This window comes from Dromiciops gliroides, chromosome 2 (assembly GCF_019393635.1).
Source record: "Dromiciops gliroides isolate mDroGli1 chromosome 2, mDroGli1.pri, whole genome shotgun sequence".
Taxonomy (NCBI): domain Eukaryota; kingdom Metazoa; phylum Chordata; class Mammalia; order Microbiotheria; family Microbiotheriidae; genus Dromiciops; species Dromiciops gliroides.
Genome location: NC_057862.1, coordinates 303,117,666 through 303,131,747, shown reverse-complemented (window position 1 = coordinate 303,131,747; position 14,082 = coordinate 303,117,666). Strand labels below are relative to the sequence as shown.

At 37.4% G+C, this 14,082-nt stretch overlaps 1 protein-coding gene across 1 annotated transcript in view; it reads left to right on the top strand.

The window, feature by feature from the left end:
• Nucleotides 1–14,082, top strand: part of AK7 (adenylate kinase 7) — a 110,415-nt gene that overhangs the window by 84,103 nt on the left and 12,230 nt on the right. The gene's annotated exons all lie outside the window — the stretch shown is intronic.

Genomic DNA, 14,082 nt, shown 5'->3' with positions numbered 1-14,082 from the left:
ATTTTATCATAAATGAATCCTATGCTGATTAAAGTTTTCTGTATCTATTAATCTAACCAGTTTTATTAATTATAGTATTAATATGACATACTAAATTTATAATTTTGCCAAAGTCAAATCATTTTGGCATTTCTGGCATAAATCCAACCTGGACATAATGAAAATGTTTTTAAAAAATGCTTTAACCTTCTAAAAAACATATTGCTTTAATCTTATTAGTATTTTATTGATATTTTTACATCAGTAGTCCTTAGGTATAATGGTCTATAGTTTTCTTTTTTCACTTGTTCTCTACCTACTTTGGGGGTATCAGGACCATATTTGTCTCACAGAAAAAAAAAATTGGTGTGGGGGAGTCTTCTTTCTCAATTTTATGAACATTTTATATAAAAGGGATTATTTGTGGCTTGCTCAGTTTAACTCTCTAGATCACCTTATTTTGAGTCTTTATTTTACTTTCTATTTTTTGCATTGAGATATTTATGTTTTTGTAAATATATATTTATTTTGCTGTTGGCATATAATTGGGTATAATAGTATCTGAAAACTTCCTTTAATATTTCTCCATGATTGTGAATTCTCTCTTTTCATTTTTATTTTGCTAGTGTGGTTTTTCTTTCTTTCTTGTACCAATTTGTCTAGAAATTTGTTTAATTTATTGGTCTTTAAATTTTTTTCCCATTTTATTTATCTATTCTTTGTTTTCCATTTTGTTTCTTCTTTGATTTTCAGGATTTCTAATTATTGTACTCAGTAGAGGAAATTAATTTATTGAACTTCTAGGTTTTTTTTTAGTTGCCTAGGCAGTTTATTCATCTTTTCTTTTCTTTCTCTCATTGTTCGTTGCAAGGATTTAGAAACATAAATTTGCTGCAAAAGGTCTGCTTTAGCTATATGCCACATATTTTTGTATTTGTCTCATTATTATAATTTTCTTTAATATAATTATATATTGTGGGTGGAGCAAAGATGGTAGAGGAAAAGCAGTAACTTTCCAGACCTCTCCCCAAAACCCCTACAAATAGCTCCAAATAATGCCATAAGACAATTCCTGGAGTAGCAGAACCCACAAAAGGAAAGGGTGAGATCATTTTCCAGCCAAAGAGTTAGCAGAAAAGGCCTGTTGTGGGGCAGCTAGGTGGTGCAGTGGATAAAGCACCGGCCCTGGATCCACCCTCAGACGCTTGACACTTACTAGCTGTGTGACCCTGGGCAAGTCACTTAACCCTCATTGCCCCACCAAAAAAAAAAAAAAAGGCCTATTGTACCTCAGTGAGAGTGGAGCCCACACCTGGGCCATGTCAGCACAGGTCCAGCCCCAGGCAGACCATGCCAGAGGGAGCTTCTGAATCAGCTACAGCAGTGGCTACTTCTGGAACTCAGCTCATGGTCCAGTGATGGGGTTGAACAGTTGGACAGAAGGTGATTGCAGGGCTCTCTGCTGGCACTGAGGTGGGACTCTGTTGTGTTGCCCGTGCTCAGGAACTAGGAAGCAGTCTTGAGTGGCAGCTGAGCTTGCAACCACAGTAAAACAGAAATCTGTTGGGGCAGCTAGGTGGTGCAGTGGATAAAGCACTAGCCCTGGATTCACTGACCCTGGGCAAGTCACTTAACCCTCATTGCCCCACAAAAAACCAAAAAACAAAACAGAAATCTGTTCCCAAGATAAAGAGCAAACAGGTCTGTGGTTACTTACAGACCAGAGCACAGGCCAGGGAAGTGCATAACATGCCTCTCCTTAAATTGTACTGTGTGGGACCCCCTGAAGCTTGGGACAGTGTGCCCTGGAAGCAGTGCCCCACTTTAAGAAGGAGTTAAAAGTCAGGAAATAGGCTGGCAAAATGAGAAGACAGAAAAAGATGCTGATCCTAGGAAATTTCTTTGGTGACACGGAAGATCAAAATACACCCTCAGAAGAAGATAACAAAGTCAAAGCTCCTATATCCAAAACTTCCAAGAACAATACGAATTGGTCTCAAGCCATAGAAGTGCTCAAAAAAGACTTTGAAGATAAGGTAAAAGAGGTAGAAGAAAAATAGAAAGAGAAATTAGGGTGATGCAGGAAAATCATGGAAAAAAGTCAACAGCTTGAAAAACCTAATGAAAAAGGAGATACAAAAGCTCTCTGAAGAAAATAATTGCTTAAGAATTAGGATTAAACAAATGGAAACTAATGACTTTATGAGAAATCAAGACACAATAAGCAAATCCAAATGAATGAGAAAATAGAGGGCAATCTGAAATATCTCCTAGCCAAAACAGCTGACCTGGAAAATAGATCCCGCAGAGATGATTTGAAAATCATTGTACTACTTGAAAGCCATGATCATCTTCCAAGGAATTGTCAGGGAAAATTGCCCTAGTATTCTGGAAGCAGAAGGGAAAATAGAAATTAAAAGAATTAACAGATCACCTCCTGAAAGAGATCCCAAAATGAAAACTTCTAGGAATGTTATAGCCAAATTCCAGAGCTCCCAGGTCAAGGAGAAAATATGGCAAGCAGCCACAGTCAGGATGACACAAGATCTAGAAACTTCTACATTAAAGGATCAGAGGGCATGTAATACGATATTCTGGAGGGCACAGGAACTGGGATTACAACCAAGAATCACCTACCCAGCAAAAGTGATAATAATCTTTCAGGGGAAAAAAATGGGAATTCAGTGAAAGAGAGGCCTTTCAGGCATCTGTGATGAAAAGACCTGAACTGAATAGAAAATTTGACTTTCAAATACAAGACCATAGAGGAGCATAAAAAGGTAAACAGGAAAAAGAAATCATGAGGGATATTAAAAGGTTTAACTGTTTACATTCCTACCTGGGAAGATGATACTTCTAACTCATAAGAACTTTCTCATTATTAGTACAGCTGAATGGAGTATATGTAGACAGAGGACACAAGTGTGAGTTGAATATGAAGGAATTATATTTTTAAAGTTTTTTTTATTGTTTTTTCTTTTGTGGGGTGATCAGGATTGGGTGGCTTGCCTAGGGTCACATAGCTGGTGAGTTTCAGGTGTCTGAAGTTGGATTTGGGCTCAGGTCCTCCTGGGTCCAGGGCTGGTGCTTTGTCCACTGTGCCACCTAATTGCCCCATGTTTATATCTTTTAAAAAATAACATTAAAGTGGGAGAGAAATGCACTGGGATAAAGGGAAAGGGAGAGGTGGAATGGAGTAAAGTATCTCACATAAAAGAAGCAAGAAAAAGCATATGGAGTGGAGGGGAAGATGGGGGAGGTGGGGGGAGTGAGTGAGCCTTACTCCCATCAGAATTGGCTCAAAGGGGGAATAACATACACACTCAACTGGACATAGTAATATATCTTGCCCTGCAGGAAAGTAGGAGGGGAAGGGGATGGGGCAGGGGGTGAAGGAAGGGAGGGTAGATTGGGGGAGGGAGCAGTCAGAAGCAAAACACTTTTGAGGATGGATAGGATGAAAGAAGATAGAAAATAGAGTAAATATCAAAGGGAGGGAATAGAAGGAAGGGTAATACAATTGGCAATAGTAACTGTGAAAAAAAAAACAACTTGAAGCAAGTTTGTCTGATAGGACTCAGTTCTCAAACACATTGTTAAAATGAGAGCCATTCCCCAATTGACAGATGATCAAAAGACATAAAGTTTCAAGATGAAATAATCAAAGCCACCTATAGCCATATGAAAAAAATGCTCTAACTCACTATTGATTGGAGAGATTCTGGTCAAAACAATACTGGGTACTACCTCATACCTATTGGATTGGATAATAGGATAGCAGAGGAAAATGACAAATGTTGTGGGAGATATGGGGAAAATGAGACATTAATACACTCTTGGTTAAAGCTGTAAACTGATTCAAACATTCTGTAGATCAATTTGGAACTATAGCCAAGGGGCTACTCTTCAACCTAGCAATACCACTACTAGGTTGGTATACTAAAGGAGATTTTTTTTTAAAGTTGAAGTCAAAATTGGGGTGATTCCCATCACTTGAGGAAAGGCTGAACGAATTGTGTGATGAGATTAGGATAGAACACTATTGTGCTGTAAGAAATGATGAGCAGGATGCTATCAGAAGGACTTAAAAGAAATGCAGTCCATCTACAGAGAAAGAACTGATGGTACGGCAGCTAGGTGGCGCAGTGGATAGAGCACTGGCCCTGGAGTCAGGAGTACCTGAGTTCAAATCCGGCCTCAGACACTTAACACTTACTAGCTGTGTGACCCTGGGCAAGTCACTTAACCCCAATTGCCTCACTAAAAAAAAAAAAAAAAAACTAAAAAAAAAAAGAACTGATGGTAGCTGAATAGATATTGAAGTATAATTTTTTTGTTAGTTCCTCTTTCTAAAGTTTTTTTTGTCTGTTTTCTTTCACAACTTGACTAATGTGGAAATGTTTTGCATGACTTAACATGTATAACTTATATTCAGTTGCTTGAGTTCTTAAGGGGGATGGGGACGGAGGGAGGAAGAGAATTTGGAACACAGTTTTAAAAATTGATGTCAAAATTTCTTTATACATGTAATTTGGGGGAAATTCGAAATTAATTAATTAAAAAATGAATACATATATATAAAATCATATATTGTTTATGACTTGTTCTCTGACCCACCCATTCTATACATTGTAGAGTCCCCTTTTAATTGTGTCCTTTGTTCATGTTTTCCCTATTGATTATAATTTTTACTGTTATGGTCTATAAAGGATGTGCACAGTATTTCCCCCTCTCTGATTTTGTTGATGAGTTCTTTATGCCCTAGCACATGGTTAGTTTCTTTATTTCATTTTTTAATTTGAATTTAAACATTAATAAACATCAGCCTTTTCATAAACAAAGAATGGAAAAAGAGTATTGATAAAAAACTATGAATCTTTGTTCTGTTGTTTTTTTAAATGTTTCATTAGCATTCTGTTTCTTTTGTATCTTTTTCACTGTCCTATAATTACTCTCCCCTTGTACCAAATAAGTATAGTCAAGCAAGACAAATTCATGCATTGGTTATATCTGAAAGTATTTATCTCATTGCTGTACATGCCTAGAGATTCTCAATCTTTTTGTCAAGAGATGGGAAATACACTTAAGTCATATTTATTCTTGACTGGTGAATATTACTTTGATCAGACTTAAGTCTTTCAAAGTTGTTTTCCTTCAAAATATTGTAGTCATTATATAAATTATTCTCTTGGTTCTAATCACTTAACTCTATAACAGGTCATACAAGTCTCAGTTTTTGAATCCATCCCTATCATTATTTCTTATAGATCAATAATATTGCATTACATTCATATACTATCATTTATTTGACCATTCCCCAGTTGATGGGTGGTGCTCCTCTGTTTTTACGGGTTTTGCTTCAAGAAAAAAAGTGCTGCTATATTTTTGTATAGATGGATCATTTCTTTCTTTGAACAATCTTGAATGGCTATATCACCTGCCTCCCTCACTTGAATCTGTCCCTATCCACTGATACTCTGCCTGGACTTAATCCTTGGTTGTCAGCATATCCCTTTGTACTCTTTGCATTACAATGATTCTGAATCTCTGGTTGCCAGTGAACAAACCTAATTCCCTACCATATTCATTCCCTCCCTTATTCCTAAACACTCCAGCTTTATACTCCCATTCAGTAACCTGCTTCAGTGATATACTCACCTCTTCCACTGTGCCTTCGGGAAGACCTGCTCCATAATAAGATAACTTCCTTTCATCTGAAAGTTCTTCCCTTCTTCCTCCTTCCATCATTTGTCTTCCTCCTGATGACATTGCTTCCCTAGCCAACCTTTCTTGCACTGGCAACACTTTCTCTCATACCCTCCTGAATCCCTGGTCCTGGTGGTAGAGTCAGGCTACTCCTTGATTTCCATTTCCAATACCAAATTCTCCTGGCCGCAGCAACCTCTCCTTTGAGGTTTATGCTATCCACATTTACCACCCAATATAGATCTTAATAATTTTTAGCAAACAATTCCTATCTCTTTCCTGTCCCTCAGTGAGTTAATTACCTAGCTGACAGTCTTTTTTTCCATTCTAACTCATGCCCTCAGACAAGGGAACTCAAACAAACATTGATGTTTTCTCAAATACCCTGGCAGCTAGGTGCTATAGTGAAGGCCCTAGAGTTAGGAGGACCTGAGTTCAAATGTGACTTGGGTAAGTCACTTAAGCCTGTTTGCCTTAGTTCTTCATCTGTAAAATAAGCTGGAGAAGGAAATGGCAAACCACTCCAGTTTCTTTGCCAAGAAAACCCCAAATGGGATCACAGAAAATCTGACATAATTAAAATGATTCAACAACAGCAAATACCCTAGCTTCTGAGTTCCCTAGTCTACTCAATTCTACTTTAGCCACACATAGATATGGACTAGAAGTAAATATACCCTTCATCTTGCCTTCAGCTGAAAATATTCTGCTTCCATGTTCATAAAAATTCTAGGGGCAGCTAGGTGGCACAGTGGATAGAGCACTGGCCATGGAGTCAGGAGTACCTGAGTTCAAATCCGGCCTCAGACACTTAACACTTACTAACTGTGTGACCCTGGGCAAGTCACTTAACCCCAATTGCCTCACTAAAAAACAAAAAAACAAAAAAAATAAAAATTCTAACATTTCTTTATCTGATTGTAATCTCATATCATTCTACCTCTCCCTTATGCTTTATGACTTCTAACTCTGTCTTTCCTATTCACTACAACCTCCAATCTCTCTACCCTTTAGTATAGTATATTTCCAGCCCATAAACCCTGTGTTGACTAATAAAAAATATAGTTAACAAAACAACTTTTGCCATATCTGCAAATATATCTATATATGCCTTATTCTTTTTTATTTTCATTTTTTAAAATTTTCAGTTCCAAATTCTCTCCCTCCTACCAGCCTCCTTCCACCCATTAAGAAGGCAAGCAATATGATACCCATTATATATATAAAGTCATTCAAAACATTATTTTGGGAAGATTTTTTTCCTATTTTTGTCAACAGTTTAATATTGGAATTAATTTTTCTTTGAAAGTTTGATAAAAGTTGAATTTATTTATAAATATATCTGGTCATGGAATTTTTTTCCTTTGAAAATTCATTTATGATTTATCTTATTTCTTTTTCTGTTGGGTTATATAAATTGTCTATTTCTTACTCTGATCATCTGAAAAGTTTGTAGTTTTGTGAATATTTGCCCATTTTAGATGAATTTATTTAATTTTTCAATTTTGTTATATAACCTAGCAAAATAATTTCCATCATTTCCTCTTCATTTGTTGTAAATTCTCCTTTTTCATTTTTGACTTTAGTAATTTGATTTTCTTTTCTTTTTAAAAATCAGATTTTCTACACAGACTGAAACATGCTATTTTTCACTTTCATTTTTTCTTTTATTCAGTTTTCTTATACAAAATTACTAATATGGTAATGTTTTACATAATTGTATATGTATACCCCATATCTGATTGCTTGCTGCCTGGGGGGGGGGAGGGGAGGAAAGGAAGGAGGGACTCAAAACTAAATAAAAATGTTTGTTATTTTTTTAACATTAGTGCTCATTTTCCATGCAATTACTAAAGTTTCGTTTATGTGTGAAGTGGCAAAAAAGATTTTATGAATGTAATGTAGAAATTTGAAATGCCTTCAATATACAGATCAATAAGTATATACCATATTTTTAAAAATCAGATTTGCTAGCCTTCTATTCTTTTAGTCCTGAAACTTTTATCAATTTTTTTATCTATCAAATTTTTTGTTTTATTTGTTTTTATTTATCATTTCACATAAAAATTCCCTAGGAGGTGGGCAGTTTGAGTGACAGACAAAAGAGATTGAAGGATCTCTAGCTCTGCTATGATGAGGAGTGGAATAAACCACATAGATCATCTCAGAGTGAGAGAGATACCATGACGGCTCAAGTTTTCGAGGAAGGATGATTTTACTATTTCCTTCCCATCCATGCATTTTGTTTTCTTTCTCTCCCCATTTTCCATAGATGGAGAATTCTTGTTCCAATACTTCAGTTAGAAATTTTAAAATCTAATTTGTAATACATATTTAATTAGATTGAGAGCTGCCTAGATAAAACTTAATTACCATTGTTCTGATCTGTGTTTCATCATTTGTGAATACAGTACTATGAAAAGAAACAGAATTAGTTAGGACAAGCTATGTTAAAAAAACCAGAGGTTTAGACCTTCAGTTTAAATCATGGATTCTATCTCAGTTAGGATCTCAGAAGAGAAAACATTAGTAATTGTTATATGTGATAAACTTCACCAAAGAAGAGAAAGATCAAGTAGGGTAACTATGTGGTAGGGCTTGACTACAGAATTAATTTCCCCATTGTCTCCTTCCATGCATGCTCATAGAGCTTTTGCTCATCCTGCTGGGATGGAGCTGAGGGAGAAGGGAGTGGCTGAAAAAAACACTATGTCAACTTTCCAAGGATGTAGGATACCCAAGAAGTAGTCAGCTTTCCTTTTTACTTTATACAACCAATCCACATGGATATCTAAGCACTTCATTGACATTTAACAACCTTCCAATTGCTCAAATACATTTACCTTTCTAGGTTTCTCTTCAGTTTTGTGTTTTCACTTCACAGTTTCTACTCAGCTTTTGTTTTATCATCAGGTATGCTTTAATTTTTCTTTTCCATTTGTCATGGGGAAAATGGGGTAGGGGCACAGTGGGTAGCTGTCATAAGGTTGAATCCTTGAGCCTAGATGGAAAAGACTTAAACAAAAGTTTTAAAATGTAACGATTGGAATAACGCCACCTGCTGGATACTTACTGTAGAAGAGTTCTGCCCATGAAGCGAAGGTCTTTGAGGGCAAGACCAGGAGTCTTTTCTTTGGTATCAGGAAGTGACGCGGACTAGTGGGAGGAGGAAGGAGGAGACTGGGGCGCTCTTTCCTCTGGACTCTGGTGGAGAAGGGAGCTAGAAATGTGCTCTCCCTTTAATAGATAGGAATTTAGGCCTTTTTCTCTCTCTTTACCAAATTCTTATTCTCCTTAATAAATGCTTAAAGTCTAACTCTTGCTAAAGCTTATAATTTATTGGCGACCACTCATTAGATATTTTAGACAGTTTAGCTAGAATTTTAGCCCTTAACAGATGGCTGACCACGAAGAGGAAAACTAAACCTCAGTCTTCTGATCTTCTGGTTGGGTAAGAAATTTCCCCTCCCTCTCCCTTTAACTGCTAAGTACTGGCATACTGGCTGTGTTTTCCTTTAAATTTTTTCGAATGGACCTTTTAAACTCCCTAATTACCCTATTTTTGATTTTAGTCTGTTTAACCAGACAAATGGGAGATAAGATCATGTTAATGCTTTGTTTTTGTGGATTTTCTATTTTTCTTTTTATTTTTGTTAAAAGAGCCAGCAACTTACTCACACAAGGAAATATCTCTCCCTCTCCCAACCATGCTTTTTCAGAGAAACCTGAAGAGATTCCCGCAGCTTTTCCCAGTTCTAACACTAATTGTTGCTTTAATTTTGCATGCCTGGAGGCAATGACCCACCCTCTAGAAGCTTTTAATCCCCTAGCACCTGGAGGCAAAGTGGGGGAAGAGGAATCCAGGCCTGAGTTCAAAATCAAGTCTGATTCAAATTGCTCTGGTCCCTCCCCTCCTCTCCAGACCCCACCCTCTACTCCTCCTATGGCCAAGCCCATAGCTTCCCCTGCCTGGGAAGTCCAGAGATCTGGTGCGCATGCTCAACTTTTTCTACCTGCATTTGCAGCTTCAGGCTCAGCCCTTCCCCGGCCTGGCTGTGCTTTTGAGACAATCTTAGAAAACCCTTTAAATTCCAGATATGCTCGTTTTGTTCATAATTTTGCTAACCTGCTTTTGTCTTTAATTAGTAATCTTATAAAGCATTTGCATGGTGAAAAGACTGACAGACAATATAGAGGGGTTAAAGAAGAAAAACTTAAGCTGAATAAGAATGACAACCATCAACATAGTTCAAGACTCCTCTTCTTTTGCCATGGAAGGGTATATATTTTACAGAAATGTAGAAGTAAGCAGCAAGGTATTGATATGAGTATTGGGGATTTTAGATATCGGAATCATAAGTGTTCTGAATTCACTCAGAGTAATAGTATCAGTTCAGAGGTTACATAGGATTTCTATGCTATTACATATGCATTTTGAAATTAATGGTATGGGTTTATTTTCATAGAGATTTTCATGCTTTTGAGATTGTGTCTTATACTTAGTTTTTAAAACAAGGAGAATATTTGTAAAAGCTTTTTATAGTCATGTGATCAAGTTTATATTTCATAATACTCATTAATATTAAATTCATGCTCATTTAGATTTCCTTAGTTTGAATTTCACTGTTTTTTTATTGTTCCATGTGTATTTTCTTCTATTCATTTATCTAATTTAAAAAAATTGAGAGATGGTTTTGATTTCATAATACAATGTTAATTCTAGGAGTATTGTGCTCCCATATTCTGAGTTGTTTGTTTTTGTTATTTTTTCTCAACTGATTATTTGATCAAACTCTTTAAAGCATTTCCTTGGCAAATTGGTTGCCATGGCAAGTGTAAATTGATTCTAGAAGTATTATTTTTGATAAGCTTATTCAAAAAAAAAAAAAGAGGGGAATGTTTGTAAAAGTTTTCTTTTTTTTCAAAAAAGTTTTCTTTGAGATTCTGTTGTGCTTTAACTTGTATTTAAATATGTTCTGATTTTTCACAAAAGTAATTGTATACTAAGTAAAAAAAAGGGTATTATTTGAAATTGTTGCATAATTATATATTGTGTTCTGAGTCAAGATGTATTCACATTTTTTGCAATCATTTATTATCCTCAATTTTTAAATCCATATGAGACTTGGATTATGGGAACTTATCATTTAAGACATTAATTGCCTTTATTCTGAGTTATCAGATGCCAGTTGGCCAAGATGCCATCCAATCACAAGAGGAATACATGCAAGAGCAGACACTGAACTGTCACATGAGGGGAGACATGCATGAAGTCAAGGTATGGCCGAGGGAACGGCTTTTGACAAATGTTGAGGTTGGATTCTCTTGGTTTAATATTTTATTTTATTTTTCCCCACAATATTGTACAGATGGCTGGAAGTATTCATCCCACCCATCTCACTTCTACACCTGGCTTCTATGCTCCCTCCTATATGCCTGATGCCATGGACATCTCAATCCCATGCATCTGATTAAGTCTGACTCAGTTTCCTCCAATATGTTCGGTGGCATGGACATATATTCCATCCACCTATTTTAAGCCTGGCATACTGCATGGACAGTACATATTGCTCAAGTGTGGGAATGCTCATATCCCATCATTTCTCTGTTCTTTTATGGTAACACCCATAATTATCTCAGGTGTCATGATAAATACACTGTTGAATTTGGACTTGACATCTGTTACCAATTATATTAGATTTTTTAATTTCTCATAATGGCATGAGGATAATTAGGCAGATGATGCGAAAAGTGATGAAACAAAGATAAAAAATTATTTTTAATAATTAATATCGCAGCAATTGTCTTCTCAATTACCCTCCATAAGGGGGGGACTATAGTAATATTATAATTTTAAAGAATGGTTCAATTTTTGTTTTATTATATGTTTCATGTGTAACAACTAAGATTCTGAATTCCCTTAGACATGTTTTTGAGAACTTTCATTGTTTGATTTGATTATTGACAAAGCTATTTTAAAGTTGTGTTAAGCTCAATTTTGTAGGAAATTTTCCTGGCTGATTACCAGCATCCACACATCAACCCCTGAAAAGACTTCCATTCCACGACTACACCTAGAGGACAACTGAGAAAAGACTTTCAGAGACTTTAAATGAACAGTTTTGATTTGTTGTTTTTGTTGTTTTTTTTTTCTCTTTCTGTTATAATATACACCATCTGTAACATGTATTCTCTGCAGAGGCCCTCCCTTTGCAAGACTAATGTCAAAGCGTCGGTTCATGAGGACAAAAAAAAATCGCCCCTCTGGACAAAACTTTCCTCTCTTCCTTTTCTATATTGTTGTTCACATATTATTAGTTAGCAATAGTTATTATATTCTTTTTACTGTTCCGTCAAGGAAACATTTTGTTTCTTGAGGAACAACAGGGGGGACTGTAACGATTGGAATAACGCCACCTGCTGGATACTTACTGTAGAAGAGTTCTGCCCATGAAGCGAAGGTCTTTGAGGGCAAGACCAGGAGTCTTTTCTTTGGTATCAGGAAGTGACGCGGACTAGTGGGAGGAGGAAGGAGGAGACTGGGGCGCTCTTTCCTCTGGACTCTGGTGGAGAAGGGAGCTAGAAATGTGCTCTCCCTTTAATAGATAGGAATTTAGGCCTTTTTCTCTCTCTTTACCAAATTCTTATTCTCCTTAATAAATGCTTAAAAGTCTAACTCTTGCTAAAGCTTATAATTTATTGGCGACCACTCATTAGATATTTTAGACAGATTAGCTAGAATTTTAGCCCTTAACAAAAATCAACCAGAGCAAAAATGAAAAAGTACTTATCAGATAAGGAGTAAAAAGTGTGGCTGCTTTTTTTCCCAGTGGAAGCTGGAAAAACTGAATGCAAGACAGGGCATGGCCTGCCTTACAAGAGTTAAGTAATCAGATCAAAGCTTAGTTCTGTGTAGTTCAATGGTTAGCCAAAAAAATTTTTTTTTCTTTACAACTTTTACACATTACAAATAATTCCCAATTTTAAACTATTCTACCACGAAAGATTTTAAGAGTAGCAGTAAATAGATCAACAGCTGTGAGATAGCTACAGGTTATTTCTTCTGGTCTATGCAAGTGAATTAAAAGCCCATAAGCTAGATACTTCTCATTGAGCTCGCTTTTTCTTGACATCACGCCCTGATAAGGGCCAAGGTGAAGAGGGTAGAACCAGAGAGGGATGAAGGAATTTTTGATTCTTATGCATACACATTAAAGGCAATGTTGGCCTATGTTTAAGGGGTATTCCCCTTAAACTCCCCACAACCTTTAGCTTTGATGGAATAGTAGGACCTGAATTACAGAGTAAGACAGGGGTCGCCCCTGAGTCATCCATAGACTTATGTCCAGCTTGGCCCTTGGCTTGGTCCTGGAGATATCAGTGACAAGGGGCTGACCAGGAGACCAAACTGCAAGGAGCTGGGTTTTCTCTAGGCCAACTTCTTGGGGGCTGCACTGGAGACAAGGAGGTAGGGAAGGTGGTCTCACCTTTGAGGAGCATCCCCCACTCCTGTGTCCCAGTTTACTGCAGCTTCCAGAATCTCGGCCACCTGGAGATCTGCCAGTAGCAGACATAATGGCTGCTGCTATTAGTGAGGCTTGTTCTATGGAGCGGGCACAAGCCGTCTTTTCTCTCTCTTTGGCTACCTCAAGGTCCTTGTTATTAAAAATCTTAAAAGCAGCATCAAGGAGCTGTGAGGGTGGGGTTTGGGGACCCAATTCCAATTTCTGGAGTTTCCTCCTAATGTCAGGAGCAGATTGACTTATAAAATGCATATTGAGAACCATAATTCCTACTTCCTTCTCCGGGTCTAGGTTCATATATCTTTTTATAAAGTCCACGAGGCAACTCATGAAAAGAGCAAGATTTTCCTCAGGGCCCTGTGTGATCTCTTTTACTTTCTCATAATTAACTTGTTTCTTAATCCGCCCCCCCCCCCCTTCTTATTCCCTCAACCAGGCAGGTGACCATGTAGTTTAGGGACCTGGGTGAAGCCGGTTGGGGAGGGGACCTGAGGGCTGATGGAATAGATATAGCCACATGCAAAGGGTCAGATGGAGGAGCCCAATTAATCTGTGGAGTGGGTGGGAGAGGGGTAGCAGTCTTTGGCTGTGGAGTGGGTGGAGGAGGGGTAAAGGAGACTGGAGGAATGAGTGTAGGCAACTGCAGATTAGGGAATGCAGATGAGAGCGGCTGCTGAATGGAAAAAATAGGAGAGTAGAGAATGTATTGGAGCCCCCCTCCCCAGATTGTGACAGGGGTACAGCTGGATAGGTTGTGGAGACTACTGTTGGATGGAGCAAATAGAATACTGATATCCACTCTCAGTGTGGCCGGAGCTCGGCTGTGGAGGGCACAGGAGATTGGTTCTGAGATCAACCAGTGGGCAAAGAGGAG